Raw genomic sequence first — 21,412 nt, 5'->3', positions numbered from 1 at the left:
AATGTGCACGGAAATGTGCACGGTGCATTTAAATTTTAAATAGACGCGTTGCTACAATATACTATACAGCATATACACAACAGTATTTAACACCAGGCCTGCTCAGAGAGATGGTGCTGGTGTTTATTGTGTCAGCGACGACTAAAAGGGACAGTCTACTCCAGAAATGTTATCGTTTAAAAAGATAAATAATCCCTTTGGGCTTTTTTGGGCTGTAGGAATTTACAATCTAGAAGGGTAGGAGGGTGAGAAACAGGAGGTGGGGACTGCAAAGGTGCATTGTCTTAGTGGAATTGATTTTAAAATTATTAAATACTCAGAATTTCATAACCAACAAATGCATAATAAAAGACATTGCAATAACACCAATTTCAAATGAACAGTAAATTATTTTATGACAAAGTTTAAACATTTCCTTCCATTTCCTCCCACCTGTATGATGTGACAGCCATCAGCGAATCACAGATCATGTATGTATGCACTGTGAACACTTGTACATGCTCAGTAGTAACTGGTGCCTCAGAAAGTGTGCATATACTGATAATGGAAGTAAAGGGCTATATTTATATGAAAGCAATAGTACAATGATAAATGCATTTTAGGTCAATTATTTATTTTCAAGGGACATGAAACCCCAATTTTTTTCTTTCATTATTCAGATAGAGAATACAATTTTAAAAAAGTGTCCAGTTTACTTCTATTATTAAACTTGGTTCATTCTCATGTTATTCTTTGTTGGAGATACCTAGCATGCACATGGTTGAAGAACTATATGACAGGAAATAGTGCTGCCATCTAGTGCTCTTGCTAGTTTATAACAATGTTGCAAAACTGCTGCCATATAGTGCTGCAGGCATGTGCACACTCCTGAGCTTAAATCCTGGCTTTTCAACAAAGGATAACAAAATTAACACAATGAAAAAAATTTGATAATAGAAGTAAATTGGAAAGTTGTTAAAAAAAACTGTGCTCTATCTGAATCATGAAAGAAAAATGTGTGTTTTATGTCCCTTTAACTTGTGTGTACCTTTAAAGGGACACTGTACCCAAAAATTTTCTTTCGTGATTCAGATTGAGCATGAAATTTTAAGCAACTTTCTAATTTACTCCTATTATCAAATTTTCTTCATTCTCTTGGTATCTTTATTTGAAATGCAAGAATGTAAGTTTAGATGCCGGCCCATTTTTGGTGAACAACCTGGGTTGTCCTTGCTGATTGGTGGATAAATTCATCCACCAATATAAAAGTGCTGTCCAGAGTACTGAAACCAAAAAAAAGCTTAGATGCCTTCTTTTTCAAATAATAATAGCAAGAGAACGAAGAAAAATTGATAATAGGAGTAAATTAGAAAGTTGCTTAAAATTGCATGCTCTATCTGAACCACAAAAGAAATAATTTGGGTTCAGTGTCCCTTTAACATTCCTGCCCCAGACCATAACACAGTTTACATTGTTTTATTCTTATGGACTGGACTATGATGTACTAAAGTAATGACATGATAACAAGGTAATAATACGTTTTCCTCTTCCCAGGATTCTGTCATTATAAAAGATCCATATCTCAGACTACAGATTTATAACCACAGTTATGCATTTGCAGCCAAGTGCACATCACAATGCTATGCACAAGGAACATGTATTTATTTTTACCATACAGAAGAAGAGGCTACTGGTATTTGTCTTACTGTTTGGGTTTTGTGGTTTCTTTGGCAATCCCTGAAGGTTTCTTGTGTTTTGTCAGAGACTGTGTGTCAGGTTGCTAAAGTCATCTCTAGCAACAATTATAATTTATCCCTCGGGGCTTGTTTTTCTGTGCTAGGTATCTAAAGAATTGTTAGTGATATAAAAGATAATGAAAACATTAAGAGATTAAAGGGCTCAAGAGAGAGGTTCCTGAAAACATTATAATTTAGCACTAATCTTAGCTCCGCGTGACTTTAACCATTTGTTGGAGCTTAGATTTAGAGGGCTGCTGCATACTACAAAATGCTTTGTGATTAGGCCACTGATGGTTAAGAGATATACATTAGTTTATTATCCTAAGGTACTGTATATCGATAGTTTGAAGCTTTTTGCTGCCAACATTCGCTAGAAGTGTTAATTGCAGCAAGCTCCAAATTCAAGGAAAGCACAGAAGACGAGTGAATGCACAAGGGACTGTGCTCTGACGCTCACAGCAGCTTGTCAACTAGAAGTACAAGAACCTTACAGAAGAGTCTGTGTTTAACATAAAATGGCTTTACATTTGCACTAGTTTGGGTAATCTTGAATGTAGGCAGGGACATAATAGGGACTAAAAGCCCTCATCTAGGAAATGGTAGAACTCTCTAGCGACCCTTTTTTGCTATTATACACACACACAACCTAGGCAGATAAAAAAATTAGATAGATAGAAAGATAAGACAGACAGACAGATAGACAGGCGCACAGTTTGTTATCTTTTTTCCAGGAACTTAACAGCTGACATGTCCAGTATTACTCTTCCAAATAAGGAAAGTGGTTGATAGAGCTTGACCATTGAAAACTACTGCATCAACAAAGGTGTTAATCAGCTCTAACATAGTTCATGTTGGCGAAAATGTAATTTAACAAGAGGTTTATTGTCCCGTTAACAATTTAATATATTTAATGATGATAATAATAATAATAGTACAGTAATAAACAAAACCACAATTGTTTGCTTGCATGTCTGAACCAGATATGAAAATATATTTCAGGCTCAAAATACCCAAACATACAGCATTTTTATTGCACAATAATACTTTAAGAATAGAGGGTCATACTTGGGACTCGTCAGTACGGTGTAGGCTGTTGGAAAAAAATATATATATGAATTTCATTTTAAGGCTGTATGTCAACATTCACAAGATAAATATAAAGTTTTTTACAGTTATGGTGCTTCTTCCATTAGCAGCCCTTGGCCAAGCTAGAAATAACTAGTGCAGACAGCACAGCCTCAATACTTGTGGGTAATTGGTTCAACAAACTGAAAAACATTTTAAACATATTTTTAAACAAAGAGTTGAAAGTGTAAGTAGAATACAAAACACTGACGGTAAGTTTAGAACAAAAACAAGTTTGGGTGTAATTTACTCTCGACATTTAGGGGAAAAGTGTGATTTTTTTTGTCCTTTTTTAATATATATGTCGGTATTGTTGTGGTTGCCTGACTTCCAGGAGGTGAAAGAGTCACTGTTAGAAAAGTAATAGAAAGATATTGGAATTCTCCCTTGAGACAGCGTAGAAAACTATTGATATAGCAATATAAATAGTATGCACAATTAGTTCTCGGATTTCAGTTAGGTTACATTCTTTAAACTAAATAGCTATGTGGCAGTGTTTATTAAAATAAAACATAAATATATATATATTTACAGTATTAACCTAATATACTTACCGCAATTTTCAGCGATTTCATTTCAGAACCTCTTTTTGGGTAAAATCTTGTGCTTTTATTAATAATGACAATAATAAACAAGCTCCCAACTGAACGGCATCTGCCCAGACATGCACAAGACAGGAAAATTATGAAACATGTGTGACACACATATATATATATATATATATATATATATACAGGGCTCAAAATTTCAAGTCCTAAGCTACTAGCCAGGACAAAATGTTACTTGCCCCTTCTAATCCCACCCACACCACACCCACTACTTCAGCCCTCTGCATATTTTAAGCCATTGTGAAACATCTTGTAATATTGTTTTAATTTTATACCATAACAAATTAAATAATGCTACATACAGTAATAAATAAACAAAAATAAGTTTATAGCGTTAGAAAAATAAACTTGAGGTTCTGGGGAAGACAACAGCTGGATAAAAAAGAGGAAGTTGTTGAACATAGAGAGTGCAGAGAGTGCTGACTGTCATGGAAGGTCATAGGAGACCTAGAGATTTAAAATAAATAAATAATTATCATCTCTTCCTTCTCGCTCTTAACTATTTTTCTTGATACCCTCCTCCCTACAATCTCTCTTTTTACCCTCTCCCTTCTCTCTCAGGCCGTATCTTCTCTTTACATTATTTCTTTCCCCTTTCTTTTATCTCTTCACTCTTTTTTTCTCCATTGTCTCTTAACTCATCCTTCTCCACTTTTCCTCTCTAGTCTCTCTCTCTCTGCCTGTTTACCCTCTGAGAAGTAACAGTGTAAGTACTAATGGGGTCCCTACAGCACCTAGAGGAATAACATATCCTTGTACTTTCATGACTATCTAAAAGCCCTTTGGATAAAAGTTTTAACAGATAGGCCAGAATGTGTGTTTGTCAGTGCAATAGGAATGTACATTCTGCAAATACAATGTGCCAACGTTGCTACTTAAAATATGCACCCAGACTTCAGACTCAACATTCGCTAACTAACTTTTACTCGCCACCGTTACATTTCCACTCGCCAATGGCTAGTAGGCTAGTGGAAATTTTGAGCCCTGTATATATGTGTGTGTGTGTGTAAAAGTCCACTGAGTGCAGAGTACACTTTTTGAAGAATACATATGCTCTTCCTGGAGAGAGGGAGAGTTAAAGAGAGAGATGTTCAACATTTTCTCCCTAACATGTTATATAGCCTGTAAAAATGTGGTATACAGTGCTAGACCAGTGGAGTCATACTTTATACAATTTTCATGCGTTTGAGTGCATCGTTACTGTGTTGTTAAACTGGTTTAAATTGTTTGCTTTTATTTTGTTTTGCTAAACCCTTGAGCAAAATGTATGGCTCTGCAGTGCAGTAATTCTCCATAGATTTAAATATATATATTTGAAATTTTGAGCCCTGTGTGTGTATATATATATATATATATATATATATACATAAAACATGGAAGGGGACTGCACTCCAAGACCGGACCGGGTACACATCCCATGACCCAGGAACATGCTCAGCCCTGGGTGCTCAGTGGCACTCACAGAAAGCTGTGCTGTCACAGGGTCACAGGCAGTTAACCCCAGACAGGACCATTTTAAACCATAACAAATTAATTTGTTTTAATACAATTATTACAAAAGTATTGTTTTGCTGGTCATCTGGAACAGTGTATAGACTATAGTATGTATCTCCCTTTCACCTGATGCAAAACATGTATTCCAGGGCAGGTTACAATCTAAGGCAGTAGGGACACAAAACTGTTTGGTGTATAATTTGCCTTTTTTTAAATTTGCATGGGAAGTAACCTTGACAACTAACCATGTGTGGCCTTTAGCTTGATAAAGGGAATAGTAATTTTAAATAGCTGAGTTGGCTGCTGAAACCACCACCTCTACTGATCTTGCCAATACTACAGTATTTGCTTTAGAAAGGCTATGTATTCAAGTGGTAGTGGCAGGGAGGGGTTATAAGAAAGAGCCCAGACCATTTTAAAAAGTGTGCCTGCAGTTACTTTGAATACAAAAAACGTATTAGCTGCATGCCTGAGCATATTATCCCTTTACGGGAGTTGTTTGACAAAATGAGCTGTTCTGTGGGTACAGAGCATTTCTTATTTCCCCACAATATTCCTTTAAATAAATATTTTAAGTACATCCCCCTTCTTTGTAACCTGACTTGGATATCTGAAAGCAAAAATCAAGTTTTTTTTATGTATACAGTTCCAAAAGTCTCTCACCTAAATTCAGAGATACTACTTAATTGATACTGATGGCCAATCATTCTTCACTCTTAACACATCCCCTCTATCCCCTCAGACCTCAAATTAGCCCTACTTACCTCCCATAAGCCGCACTCCGGCTAATGACACAATTTTCACTCATTATCTTACACTATTGCCCCTGTTCAATTTGTACTCGCCCAGAGTGGAAATTTTGAGCACTTTTATATATACTAGATGTCTGCTGGGCAGACATAAGCAGGGGGACACGATAGTGCTGTAAATGGTTAAACCGTCCGCTTCTGAAAACAAGAAAAAACTTACCAGAGTTGGGGGCATTCAGCGGAGCCATCCAGAGGGGGTATTGTAATGTAAAGTTTGCAAATTTTAAATGAATTACAGAGAGTGGTATCTTAATGGCAAAAATCACAAGTAGTTTCCAAATCTTCAATAACAATAATCATGCTTACTGTCTCTTTAGCTCCTCTGCAAGGGTTAAACATGTAGTTATCATTGGTCAGTAAAGTACATGCATTAGTGAATTATTTATATACATATACTACATAGTGTTTTATAAGCATTTCAACTTTTTTTTCTAACAAAATTATCAGTTTTCAAACCAGTAACAGTTAGAGACAGATATAGGGGTCGATTTATCAACCCGTCAATGCATCTGTTTCCGCACGAGCCTAAAGGCTCGCCGGAAACAGGAGTTAAGAAGCAGCGGTCTTAAAACCAGTGCTCCTTAACAAGTCCGCCACCACTGAGACAGTGGATAGTAATCAGCCCGATTGGGTTGATTGAACCCCCTGCTAGTGGCCGATTAGCCGCGAATCTGCAGGGGGCGTATGCTGTCTGAATGTATCGATGTGCGGCGGACATGATCCGCTACAGATAGTAAAGTGACCTTACTAATGAGATTTTAATTTTCTGGTCAATTAGTCATTCAAGCCAGTTTAAAAATATTGCTAAACAAACTAGTTTTGATGCCATTCTACTGCTAGATAACTGACCACAATCTTGCAGGTGAAGGTCTTGTGTATACAGAGATCCTACTGTCTAGTAGATCCTAGTTTGAGTATGTCATGACTAATAATCTTGATGCAAGGTTAGTTTTGTGCTATTCTGGTGTCCTATAGTTAGGGTTAGATAAGATTTAGGGCAAAGGTTAACCCTGTACATGTTAGGACTCTCTGGAAAATAAGAGGTTAAAGGGATATGAAACCAATTTTTTGTGTGATTCAGATAGAGCAGATAGAGTCTGAATCATCCAAAAAAATGTTTGGGTTTCATATCCCTATGATGGGACTTTGACTCTCTAATGGTGAGGTTATCAGTGATGACAATGGTACAGCCATATTGTGTCTGTGGTAAAATGATATCCATGGCAACATTGTGACTGTGGTGCAAACTTCCAAATGGAAATTAATTTAGGTAGATGTACACTACTGGTCAAAAGATTTAGAACAATTCTATTTTTCTAGTTTTTATTAAAATATATGGAGTTTAATGTCTAAATGTACTTTGAAATTAAACCATAGAACAAATAAATAATTGTATGTAAAAATGAAATCATGAAATTGTTATGTTTAATAAAATGTGATCAAGATTTTTTAATCATCAAAGTAGCCCCCTTTTAGAGACAGTCGAATACACTTGTATCATTTCACCAATAGAAATCAAAATTTTGTTCAGTTTTGTTCTTCCTAAAACTTTGCTTTTATCCTTCTGTCCAGTTAATCCTAAACCTGCTCAATGGGGTTTAAAGGGACATTATACTATAAAATAGTTTTTCCTTTAATGCGTTTCCAATTACTTTTTTACCAGCTGCAGAGTATAAAATGTATGACATTTGCTTTTTAATGTTTATTTGTGTATATGAAATAGCTGATTTTGTGTTTTAAAGCCACAACCTAATAAAATAGGTTGAGCTAGTAAGTATCTCATTACTTTATCACATTGTGTACATATACATGCTTATTTATCTTATATCTGTCTGTAAACCAATCACCAATACTTGGAGAGAACAATGGAAAATTAACATTTTATTACCTTAACTCTTCTAAACCCCACTGCGTGTGTAATTTCTTCTACTGGCTGTATTTACACAGCTTGGCCTTAAGGTCAAAAGCTTTCAGAATAGGTGGGGATTCCACAGGCTAAATAAACTATTTCAAATGCCAATATAAGAGTAATGGAAATACTTGTAAACAATTTAATACACTCCAGCAGGTAAAGTGGATCTTTGGGAACAAATTAAAGGGGATAATTCTTTTTGAGGAAACTCCCTTTAACTCGCCATTCCATGATTTGAAGCCTACCATTTTGTTCTTTTTTCTAAGGTAGTGCTTACATAACCTGGAAACAGAGGCAGCTCTAGACTAAGCGAGGCCTTAGGCAAAACTAAATTATGAGGCCCTTCTTAAAGGGATATGAAACTTATTAACGAATTTACTTGGATCATCAAATTTGCTTCCATCTCATTGTGGACCAGATTACAAGTGGAGCGGTATTTTGCGCTTCTGCAAGAGCGCTAATTTTGCTAGAATTAAGCTTTTTGTGCTCAGATTACAAGTTGAAAGTAAACTGTTTTTGCTCTCGCAGTAAACTGGCTAGCGCAAAAATCCGTTCACGTATTTCCCCATAGAAGTCAATAGAGAAAAGAAAGTGGAAAAAAACCTAACACCCCACTATCCCGCAAACACGACCGCATATTCTCATTTACGCTAACCCGACATGAAAATATGAATATTTCATATTCCAATGTTCTTTACATAACTGAATATGTTCTATTTAGAGAGATTTGGTACATACAGTATATATAGGAATATCTATTTAAAAATACATAGAACATATTTCCCTATGTGGAGAACATTGGAATGTGAAATATTTACACTAAATACATAGTTAAAACCTTTATTAAATATGAATATTGCATAAATATGTTTTTACTTGTTTTCATCTACTTAATAGCAAAGGGCTCTAATGCACTAATATTTATGTCTGTATATGTATACATATATATGTATGTTTATATGAGTATATATGTCTGTAAATACATATATACACATATAAATGCATATGTACACATACAGTGGGGCAAAAAAGTATTTAGTCAACCACCAATTGTGCAAGTTCTCCCACTTAAGAAGATGAGAGAGGCCTGTAATTTTCATCATAGGTATACCTCAACTATGAGAGACAAAATGTGGAAACAAATCCAGACAATCACATTGTCTGATTTGGAAATAATTTATTTGCAAATTATGGTGGAAAATAAGTATTTGGTCAATATCAAAAGTTCATCTCAATACTTTGTTATATATCCTTTGTTGGCAATGACAGAGGTCAAACGTTTTCCGTAAGTCTTCACAAGGTTGTCACACACAGTTGCTGGTATGTTGGCCCATTCCTGCATGCAGATCTCCTCTAGAGCAGTGATGTTTTGGGGCTGTCGCTGGGCAACACGGACTTTCAACTCCCTCCAAAGGTTTTCTATGGGATTGAGATCTGGAGACTGACTAGGCCACTCCGGGACCTTGAAATGCTTCTTACAAAGCCACTCCTTCGTTGCCCGAACGGTGTGTTTGGGATCATTGTCATGCTGAAAGACCCAGCCACGTTTCATCTTCAATGCCCTTGCTGATGGAAGGAGGTTTGCACTCAAAATCTCACGATACATGGCCCCATTCATTCTTTCATGTACACGGATCAGTCATCCGGTTCCCTTTGCAGAGAAACAGCACCAAAGCATGATGTTGCCACCCCCATGATTCACAGTAGGTATGGTGTTCTTTGGTTGCAACTCAGCATTCTCTCTCCTCCAAACACGACGAGTTGTGTTTCTACCAAACAGTTCTACTTTGGTTTCATATGACCATATGACATTCTCCCAATCCACTTCTGGATCATCCAAATGCTCTCTAGCATACTTCAGACAGGCCCGGACATGTACTGGCTTAAGCAGGGGGGCACGTCTGGCACTGCAGGATCTGAGTCCCTGGCGGCGTAGTGTGTTACTGATGGTAGCCTTTGTTACGTTGGTCCCAGCTCTCTACAAGTTATTCACTAGGTCCCCCGTGTGGTTCTGGGATGTTTGATCACCGTTCTTGTGATCCTTTTGACCCCCACGGGGTGAGATCTTCCGTGGATCCCCAGATCGAGGGAGATTATCAGTGGTCTTGTATGTCTTCCATTTTCTAATTATTGCTCCCACAGTTGATTTCTTCACACCAAGCTGCTTGCCTATTGCAGATTCAGTCGTCCCAGCCTGGTTCAGGTCTACAATTTTGTTTCTGGTGTCCTTCGACAGCTCTTTGGTCTTCACCATAGTGGAGTTTGGAGTGTGACTGTTTGAGGTTGTGGACAGGTGTCTTTTATACTGATAACAAGTTCAAACAGGTGCCATTGATACAGGTAATGAGTGGAGGGCAGATGAGCCTCTTAAAGAAGAAGATACAGGTCTGTGAGAGCCAGAAATCTTGCTTGTTTTTATGATAAAGTGATTTTTATTATTTTGTAGCATGTACATAATAACAGTAAGAAATATAAGACAGAAAATTAACAGATCAGGAAAACAGAAATCCTGGTTCTCTAAGATTACATAGTGAGTAACATAAGTAAGATCGTTCTTTCAAAAGAAAAAACAACATCAAAAAAAAGAAAAGAAAAAGGGCTTAATAACACCCAACAATGTGAAACATTAGTCTATACAGTGAAGAGTTTACTTTTGTAGCTGGGATTAATGCAGGGGGCCGCATTGCACAATCTAGTAGAATGCTTGTGCAATGATAAATGCTGACAGCTCATGCTGTCGGCATTTATCGATGTGCGGCGGACATTAATAAATTGGCCCCATAGGGTTCTGTAGCTAATCAACACCTGTAGGAAATGTTAGCTTCAACTTGCAGGCCTAATTTTATTCCATTGCACCAAAATAGCTGTAAATTGTTAACCCATTACTTGTTCCCAGAAAAAAGTGCTTTGTTTATAATTCTGAAATGTACAATATTTTTAACCTAAACTTATTTCTTTAACCTCTGGCAGTTTACCCCTTACCTTTGTAACATTTGAGGTTATTCACTGTACCTCAAGTGCTTACATTTCAATAAAAAGTGGTGTTCTAAACACACACTAACACATACTCATACACACATACGCTCTCTCACACACTCTAACACATACTCATACACACACATACATACTCTCTCATGCACACACTCTAACATGCTAACACATACTTACTCTCACACACACACTCTAACACATACTCATACACACAACATACATACTCTCTCATGCACACACTCTAACACACTAACACATACTCTAACACACACACTCTAACATGCTAACACATACTTACTCTCACACACACACTCTAACACATACTCATACACACAACATACATACTCTCTCATGCACACACTCTAACACACTAACACATACTCTAACACACACACTCTAACATGCTAACACATACTTACTCTCACACACACACTCTAACACATACTGACACACACATACTCACAAACACATATTCTTTCTCACACACACACACACTCTAACACATACTCACACACACATACTCTCTCACACACGCTCTTTCTCACACAATAACACACACACACTTTCTCACACACAAAAACACACAAATACGCTCACTCTTTCACACACAAAGACACACACACTTTCGCACACAAAGACAGTTACACACTCAGAAACACTCCCACCACACATAAATGTAGGCATATGCAGTATGTTGCAAATACACAATATCACTTTTTTGGCTGTGTCTGTTTCCCATCAAACCCGGACATGCAAATGGAAACCCGAACTGCCGGGTTACTACTCATTATGCGATCGCTTTTCCCTCTGTAACTGCAACTCTCTTTAAAGCCGTTCTCTTATTTTAACTCATTACAGAATCCAGTTGGTAAAGCTGTGCATTTTATTCTGGGCGCCGTTATCTTGTAGCACGTGTATTGCTGCATCCTGTGTCAGAAGCAGAGCACTTTCACAGATGGGTTGTTACCGGCTTTTTGACAGCTGTACGTTTCACTTCAGTTTATCTCACATAATAGAGAGCAGAAGTATTAGATTTTGCCGCTTTTTTTTTGCACAGTTTAAAATATACATAACAAATATAAGCTCCAAGATGGCATCACACAGTGCGAAGATGCAGAGCTTCACTAACCGATAATTGTAAGGCGATTTAAAAAAGTGAATGACTTTAAATACAGCTGCGGGCACAGGAAGAAAAAAACAATAGCGCGGTGAGTATTAACCTGTTACTGTAGTTGTGCCCATTTAAACTTTATTTTACATTCAAAACATATTTCGATTAAAATTCGCACTTCAGGACAATGTGCCAAAACATGATTTTTTATTTTTTTTTAAACATTCCTTTATAATCCCTGTATTTTAATAGCTGGCTTTATTACAAACACATACACAGATAACAACAAATGACAAATCTTTGTCCTTAACATCTTAGCTTAATGATTATTTGAAATTAAAGTGCTGATTATATTTGCAAAAGATAAAAACAAGAATCAGCTTATTAAAGGGAACAACATGAAAGGTTTGTTATTGTGCTTTTATCTTGCAGATAATGTTGTAGGCTTGGTAATCAATTAACACTTGAAACTGATCAATGTGTCCAGAGGAGAAATCCAGAGCTGACAGGGAACAATTATGTGTGCAAATAATGCATAGGGACAGATTAACCCTATGTAGTTTAGAGGTTGCTGTTCTATTTCTCTATTTTTATGTGTTTTGTTTTATTTCTTTTTAAATAAAGGCATGCAAGTGCATAGTCTCTGGCGTATAAATACATATGCTAATGCTATTAGGATCCATACAAGATCAATCGTCTTTAAAGTGACATGAAACCCAAAACATGTATTTCATGATTAAGGTAGAACAGACAATTTTAAATAACTTTCCAGTTTACTACTATTATCAAATTTGCTTCATTCTATAGGTATCATTTGTTGAAGTAGCAGCAATGCATTACTGGTTTCTAAATGAACACATGGGTGAGCCAATCACAATCGGTATATATATATATATATATATATATATATATATATATATATATATATATATATATATATATATATATATGTATGCAGCCACCAATTAGCAGCTAGAACCTAGTTTCTTTGCTGCTCATGAGCTCACCTAGATAAACATTTCAGCAAAGGATAACAAGAGAAGGAAGCAAATTAAATAGTAGAAGTAAATTGGCAAGTTATTTTAAATGGTATGCTCTGTGTAAATCACTAATGTCTAATTATGACTTTACTCTCCCTTTAAAGGGACATTATACACTCATTTTTTCTTTGTATAAATGTTTTGTAGATGATCTATTTATATAGCCCATAAGGTTTTTTTTAATTAATGTATAGTTTTGCTTATTTTTAAATAACATTGCTCTGATTTTCAGACTCCTAACCAAGCCCCAAAGTTTTATGTGAATACGGTCAGCTACCTTCTCCAGCTTGCTCCTGTTTGTGTAAAGGGTCTTTTCATATGCAAAAGAAGGGGGAGGGTCTTATTTGCCACTTGTAGTGGGCTTTCCAGCTACCTTTTCAACAGAGGCAAACTGACAGCTTCTAAGTAAGTTTTTAAACAGTTTTATACTGGATTTTTATATCAGTATCTGTGCATATTATTCTTTATAGTAGTGTCTATTACATGCAGTTATATGAAAATGAGTGTATACTGTCCCTTTAAGTTTTTAATTTTAAATGCTCAGGCTGTCAGTCAGATCATGCCAACATGATACATCTCTAATACACACATCTTATCAGAAATTAAATATAAATTTCAGATTGTCTCTACTTCTAAATGAAATATAAACATAGGATGACCATTATTCCTTAATTACATAAAATGTTAGTTTGTTTACATCTAAATATCTCAAAAAGTAGTGAATTTGTTGTCAATTTTAAAAGGTATGGTAAACGTTCCCCTTTGTTAAAAATCAGATCTGGAATGTTAGAGATATTTTAGATAGAGTTTAATTTATCAGTTTTAATGAAAATGCACAATAACTCACTTTATAATATAAATATGAAATTCAAATATCCAGTGCTCCGCAGCTCACTTCAAAAGTCAAGTTTTTCTGTGAGCTAACGGTTTACATTGTTGTCCAATCAACGCTATAGATACAACAAAAGGTGCCATAAGGGAAAAGTGCTGATTGGACAACAATTCAAACTTCTAGCTCACAGAAAAATGTACTTTTTAAATGAGTGGCAGAGTGCAGGGTATTAAAATTTCCTAGCTATATTAAAACGTAAATTATAGTGCATCTTCATTAAAACTGATTAATTCAATTCCATCTAAAATATCACTAACATTCCGGATCTGATTTTAAAAAGGGAGAAGTTTATCATCACATAGGGCTCTATTTATCATTATTTTTTTAAATACGACTTTCAGTTCTCCTATCAGTTCTCCGCAGCTCACCTTTGGAGAGGCGCACATGTGCGCCAATATTTGTAATAAAACCGGTAGTATTTTAACGCCAATTACCAAGGTCGAGATGCGGCGGATTAATGATAAATCTCGCCATTATTATTACAAATGTGCCTTATTTATCATTAAAAATACTCCAAATTTCTCTTTTTATTCATATTATAATTTTTGTTTTGTTTTTTTATTTAAATTCAATTGTTTAAACTACCCTTGGCCGTGTATTACAATATTTATACAAACCTATATTACTTTCAATTGTAAATAAATAAACTATCTATAATTTCATTAATAATGCATATTTTTGTTACTCCTGTGCAAGAAAGCTTAATTTTTTTAACAATGCTACAATAATAATAAAAATAAAAACAATAATACCTTTATCTCCTTCCACACCCCCTGCAGACCTTTTGACTCCAATAGATATTAAACATACATATTTAAAATTAAACATTTTAAATTTCAGACGCATTTTACGCACTGTTGAGTAGTTTTTAATATTTAGACGATTTTCACGGCACCTTGCCAATGAAATTACAGCAAAAATTAAGAAAAACTCCATCTTCTCTCAGGAAAATAAAGGAGTACATTTAATGTTTTCCACACTGGTTATGGAGAACTTTAGCGGTCGTATTTGGAGGAGAATTTTAGGTTCTCCTAAGGCGCAAAATAATGATAAAACTGAATTGCGGCGATTAGTGAAGGCGTATTTCTAAAAATACGACCGAAAAAGAGCATTTTTAAGCTTAATTGGCAAGAGAGAATAGAGTGGGCGAATTTTGCGGTCGTATTTGCTTAATTTTAGGCGTATTTTGCATTGATAAATAGGATAAAAATTACCAAAGCATATTTATACTGTAGGTGCAAATGTAGGAGAACTAGAATGATAAATAGAGCCCTTTAAGGGTTTGTAGCCTGCATTAAAGGGCAATAGTCTGGGGGCGATAGTCTTAAACTTAAAATCTCTAATGGATTAGAGCATTTAATTTTTTTTGACTATAATGATCCTTTAATCTGCAACATTTCTGATCATATTTAGTATTATTGTAGCCATTTCTAAAAAAAAAAAATCAATGACCTAATTTTTTATAATTGAAAAGTATAGGATTAAACTTTTTAAGGTATTTTTGCTTAAAGGGACACTTAACCCACATTTTTTTCTTTCATTATTTCGGATAGAACATGCAATGGCTAAATATAGCCACCAATCAGCAAGCGCTATCCATGGTACTGAACCAAAAATTGGGCCGGCTCCTAAGCTTTCATTCCTACCTTTTCAAATAAAGATAGCAAGAAAACAAAGAAACAAATGATAATAGTAGTAAATTAGAAATTTGCTTAAAATTTGCTTAAAATTGCATGCTCTATCCGAATAATGAAAGAAAAAAAATGTGTTTAGTATCCCTTTAAAGAAACAGTGTACTGTAAAATTGCTTTACCATGAATCTGTTTCCAATGTATGAGAAATTGCTTCTTTAGGTTTTTTTGTATTTGAAATAGCTGGTTTTATTATTTGAAACCACAACCCATCAAAATGGGTTGCACTTGCAGGAAAACAAGATTTAATATCACACATGCTTCTTTATATGATCCATACAAACCAAAGTCCAATACTCAGAACAATTAAAAAAATAACATTTTATTGATTATCTCTTTTACCTCCTACTGGCAGTGTAATTCCTTATGCTGGCTATGTTTACACAAGTTTCTCTAACCTATACTTAAAGGGACAGTATATTGTAAAATTGTTTTTCTCTTAATGTGTTTCCAATTGCAAAGTATAAAATGTATGAGAATTTGCTTTTCAAGGTTTATTTGTATATATAAAGTAGCTGATTTTGTGCTTTAAAGCCACAACCTAATAAAATGGGCTAAGCTTGTAGGTATAATCAGATTTTACTTACTTTATCACATTGTGTACATATACATGCTTCTTTATCTTATATCTGTCCGTAAACCAAAGACCAATTCTTGGGGAGAACAATGAAAAATTAATGTTTTATTACCTTATCTCTTATATACCCCACTGGGAGTGTAATTTCTTCTGCTGGCTGTGTTTACACAGCCTTTCTATAGCTTGGACCTAAGGCCAGAAACTTTCAGAATAGGTGGGGATACCACAGGCTAAATCAACTATTTAAAATCCAAATATAAGTGTAAAGGAAATACTTGTAAACAATGTAATACACTCTAGCATGTAAAGTGGATCATTGGGAACAAATTAAAGGAGAGAAACATTTTGAGTAAACTGTCCCTTTAAAGAGACATAATACTCATATGCTAAATCACTTGAAAGTAATGCAACATAACTGTAAAAAGCTGACACCATTAGGCACCTGAAATGGGTTAAAATAAGAAAATGGTTTTGAAGAGGCACTGTAGGAAAATCAATAGCATGGTAATCAGTAAACTTGCTAATGTAGTTGTACCCAGAGGTTTAATGTCGCTTTAATCATCAAATAATTATCTATTGACACAAAATTAATTCTAAATACAAAGAGTCAGAAAGAAAAAAATATATATTTTAAATAAAAGGCGATAGGTGAATAAGTTTAGCTTTGTCATTCGTATTTCATTGAACAATCCAATATTTTTAACTGACAGTTCATTAAAATTAATGTAAAAAACAGAACACTAAACTGGGTCTGATATGTGGTTCTGTATGTGCAAGAACGTATGTTGCAGGCAATGGGGCCTTGTCTGATCTCTCATGTGGACATATGGCACAGGAGCTACAGGGCAGACTGATCTGAGGATTAATATGGGCATAAAATTACAGGGGATGCAGGAAATGAGGTCTAATCTGAGGTCTCATCTGGGCACAAGACTGACAATGCTACAGGGCAATCTGATCTGTGGTTTTATATGGACACAAAACACACAGGGGCTGCAGGGAATGGGGTCATTTATGAGGTCCCATGTGAGCATATATCTGACAGGAGCTGCAGAGTCCATGGGATATAATCTAGAGCTCATCCTTTCCCAGATCACCCACTTGTCATCCAGTCTTTTTGTTTACGACAGCTGGCAACCCTATATGTCAGATAGAAGTAGCACCTAAAATACAGTGTTATCACCTCTCCAAACAAAGTGAACCACCTTCCTGTAAAAGCATCAGAGTGGAAGAGATTTTCTATCTGCTGAGTTTTCTCCTCAGATTGCACAGAAGGTGAGAAAAGTACTGAGATGCACACACATACATACACACACACACACACACACACACAGAGAGAGGGAGCAGGGCAGAATCACACACACACAGAGAGAGGGAGCAGGGCAGAATCACACACACACACACGGAGCAGGGCAGAATCACACACACACATGGAGCAGGGCAGAATCACACACACACACACAGGGAGCAGGGCAGGATCACACACACACAGGGAGCAGGGCAGAATCACACACACACAGAGAGAGGGAGCAGGGCAGAATCACACACACACACACGGAGCAGGGCAGAATCACACACACACATGGAGCAGGGCAGGATCACACACACACACACACGGAGCAGGGCAGGATCACACACACACAGGGAGCAGGGCAGGATCACACACACACACACACATGGAGCAGAACAGGATTACACACATACACAGAGGGAGCAGGGCAGGATTACACACATACACTGAGGTAGAGGGCAGGATAGCACACACACATACACAGAGGGAGCAGGGCAGGATCACACACACACACAGAGGTAGTAGGGCAGGATCACACACATACACAGAGGGAGCAGGGCAGGATCACACACACACACAGAGGGAGCAGGGCAGGATCACACACACACACACAGAGAGAGAGAGGGAGCAGGGCAGGATTACACATACACAGAGGGAGCAGGGCAGAATCACACAAACACACAGAGGGCAGGGCAGGATCACACACATACACAGAGGGAGCAGGGCAGAATCACACACATACACAGAGGGCAGGGCAGGATTACACACATACACAGAGGGAGCAGGGCAGGCTCACACACATACACAGAGGTAACAGGGCAGGATCACACACATACACAGAGGGCAGGGCAGGATCACACACACACACACACACACACACACAGAGGGAGCAGGGCAGGATCACACACATACACAGAGGGAGCAGGGCGGGCTCTCACACATACACAGAGGGCAGGGCAGGATCACACACATACACAGAGGGCAGGGCAGGATCACACACATACACAGAGGGCAGGGCAGGATTACACACACACACACACACACACAGAGGGAGCAGGGCAGGATCACACACATACACAGAGGGAATTACGCAGATTACAATGGGATGAGATTAGGAAGTGCTTTAGGAAAAACCTCTGTCGCTCTAATAAAAGGGTGTCCTAGCTCACCCTAAAAAGACAACTATTTAGTACCAAAATATTTAAGCGCCTAAGAGGCTATACTGTGTAAAATGGGAATAATAATAATATTAATATATTAGTTATAATACTTTTAATTGTGACAATTTAAAAAAAAAGAGATCTCTAATACATATAATCTTTACCTAATAAAAATACAAATATAAAATATGATAGGATATGGCATATAAAATAATGGAACAATATAAAAATCTAAAAGCTAGGGTAGAGTCCTTTTAGCCCTCTAGGACCCGGTTGATCGAATAAGTGATTATCCCCAATGCGGGATGATCAGATTGACCAAACTCTAGGTGCACCTGTATAGTGATACAATCCTAACACAATTGTGATCCAATTATGAAGGGGAGTGAGTAAAGTCCACTGTATAAAGTTAAATGAAAGTTAGTCTTTGTTAATCATGGCCTGATATGTAGTGGAGTGATAAATCCAGTGAATCCAATTGCAAAAAATAAATCCCAATGTGCAGTGGTGAAAAATATTGAAAATGTATTGAAAATTATGTGACCAAAGTGATAAATATAAAAAATTAGAAAAAATTTGTGAAAGGTTGAAAAATTGTTGAAAAAATGTGCTTGGTTATAAGAAGTTGTAAGAAGTGCAATTCAGTAGAAAAAAATAGAAAAAATGTGCACGACTTATACAAATAACAGTCTGGGATCTAGGATGCCTTTTGTGCTTTCCCTCTAGTGATAATCCTTCTAATAAAAATACATCATATCCAGCAGGAGATCTGTAAAAACATATAACAAATATGTGCAATATTGCTATAAAACAAGTAAATAATTGAAATAAGGCTTACCAATGTGTCAACGTGTTTCGGCCCTAGAATGGGGCCTTTCTCATGACTACAATTTCAATTATTTACTTGTTTTATAGCAATATTGCACATATTTATTATATGTTTTTACAGATCTCCTGCTGGATATGATGTACAGTATTTTTATTAGAAGGATTATCACTAGAGGGATAGCACATATCAACAAGAGGCATCCTAGACCCAGACTTTTACTTGGATAAGTCGTGCACATGTTTTCTATTTTTTCTACTGAATTGCACTTCTTGTATAACCAAGCACATTTTTTCAACAATTTTTCAATCTTTCACAAATTTTTTCTAATTTTTTTCTATTTTTTCTCACTTTGGTCACATAATTTTCAATACATTTTGAACATTTTTCACCACTGCACATTGGGATTTATTTTTTACAATTGGATTCACTGGATTTATCACTCCACTACATATCAGGCCATGATTAACAAAGACTAACTTTCATTTAACTTTATACAGTGGACTTTACTCACTCCCCTTCATAATTGGATCACAATTGTGTTAGGATTGGATCACTATCCAGGTGCACCTAGAGTTTGGTCAATCTGATCATCCCGCATTGGGGATAATCACTTATTCGATCAACCGGGTCCTAGAGGGCTAAAAAGGACTCTACCCTAGCTTTTAGATTTTTATATTGTTCCATTATTTTATATGCCTTATCCTATCGTATTTTATATTTGTATTTTTATTACGTAAAGATTATATGTATTAAAGATCTCTTTTTCAAAATTGTCACAATTAAAGTATTATAACTAATCTATTAATATTATTATTATTCCCATTTTACACAGTATAGCCTCTTAGGCGCTTAAATATTTTGGTACTACATACACAGAGGGAGAAGGGCAGGATCACACACAGAGGGAGCAGGGCAGGATCACACACAGAGGGAGCAGGGCAGGATCACACACAGATGACAGTGTATACAGAGAGAAATGATGCACACTGCTGAGTTGTGCACACAGAAAGGACAGTGTGAGCTGCACACACAGAGGGGAAACAATATTGTTTACATATACAGAAATCAAAGTACCCTAGCAAAGGGAGTGCATGAGGAACACCCTAGCAGAGAGAGCATGAGGAACACCCTAGCAGAGGGAGTGCATGAGGAACACCCTAGCAGAGGGAGTGCATGAGGAACACCCTAGCAGAGAGAGCATGAGGAACACCCTAGCAGAGGGAGTGCATGAGGAACACCCTAGCAGAGAGAGCATGAGGAACACCCTAGCAGAGAGAGCATGAGGAACACCCTAGCAGAGGGAGTGCATGAGGAACACCCTAGCAGAGAGAGCATGAGGAACACCCTAGCAGAGGGAGTGCATGAGGAACACCCTAGCAGAGGGAGTGCATGAGGAACACCCTAGCAGACGGAGTGCAGGAGGAACACCCTAGCAGAGAGAGCATGAGGAACACCCTAGCAGAGGGAGTGCATGATGAACACCCTAGCAGAGGGAGTGCATGAGGAACACCCTAGCAGAGGGAGTGCATGAGGAACACCCTAGCAGAAGGATTGCATGAGGAACACCCTAGCAGAGGGAGTGCATGAGGAACACCCTAGCAGAGGGAGTGCATTAGGAACACCCTAGCAGAGGGAGTGCATGAGGAACACCCTAGCAGAGGGAGTGCATGAGGAACACCCTAGCAGAGGGAGTGCATGAGGAACACCCTAGCAGAGGGAGTGCATGAGGAACACCCTAGCAGAGAGAGCATGAGGAACACCCTAGCAGAGAGAGCATGAGGAACACCCTAGCAGAGGGAGTGCATGAGGAACACCCTAGCAGAGGGAGTGCATGAGGAACACCCTAGCAGAGAGAGCATGAGGAACACCCTAGCAGAGGGAGTGCATGAGGAACACCCTAGCAGAGAGAGTGCATGAGGAACACCCTAGCAGAGAGAGTGCATGAGGAACACCCTAGCAGAGAGAGTGCATGAGGAACACCCTAGCAGAGAGAGTGCATGAGGAACACCCTATGAGAGTGCATGAGGAACACCCTAGCAGAGGGAGTGCATGAGGAACACCCTAGCAGACAGAGTGCATGAGGAACACCCTAGCAGAGAGAGCATGAGGAACACCCTAGCAGAGGGAGTGCATGAGGAACACCCTAGCAGAGGGAGTGCATGAG

Source organism: Bombina bombina, chromosome 4, assembly GCF_027579735.1.
Source record: "Bombina bombina isolate aBomBom1 chromosome 4, aBomBom1.pri, whole genome shotgun sequence".
In the NCBI taxonomy this organism is placed as follows: Eukaryota; Metazoa; Chordata; class Amphibia; order Anura; family Bombinatoridae; genus Bombina; species Bombina bombina.
The sequence above is the reverse complement of the archived record's forward strand: the minus strand, read 5'-3'. Positions refer to the sequence as shown.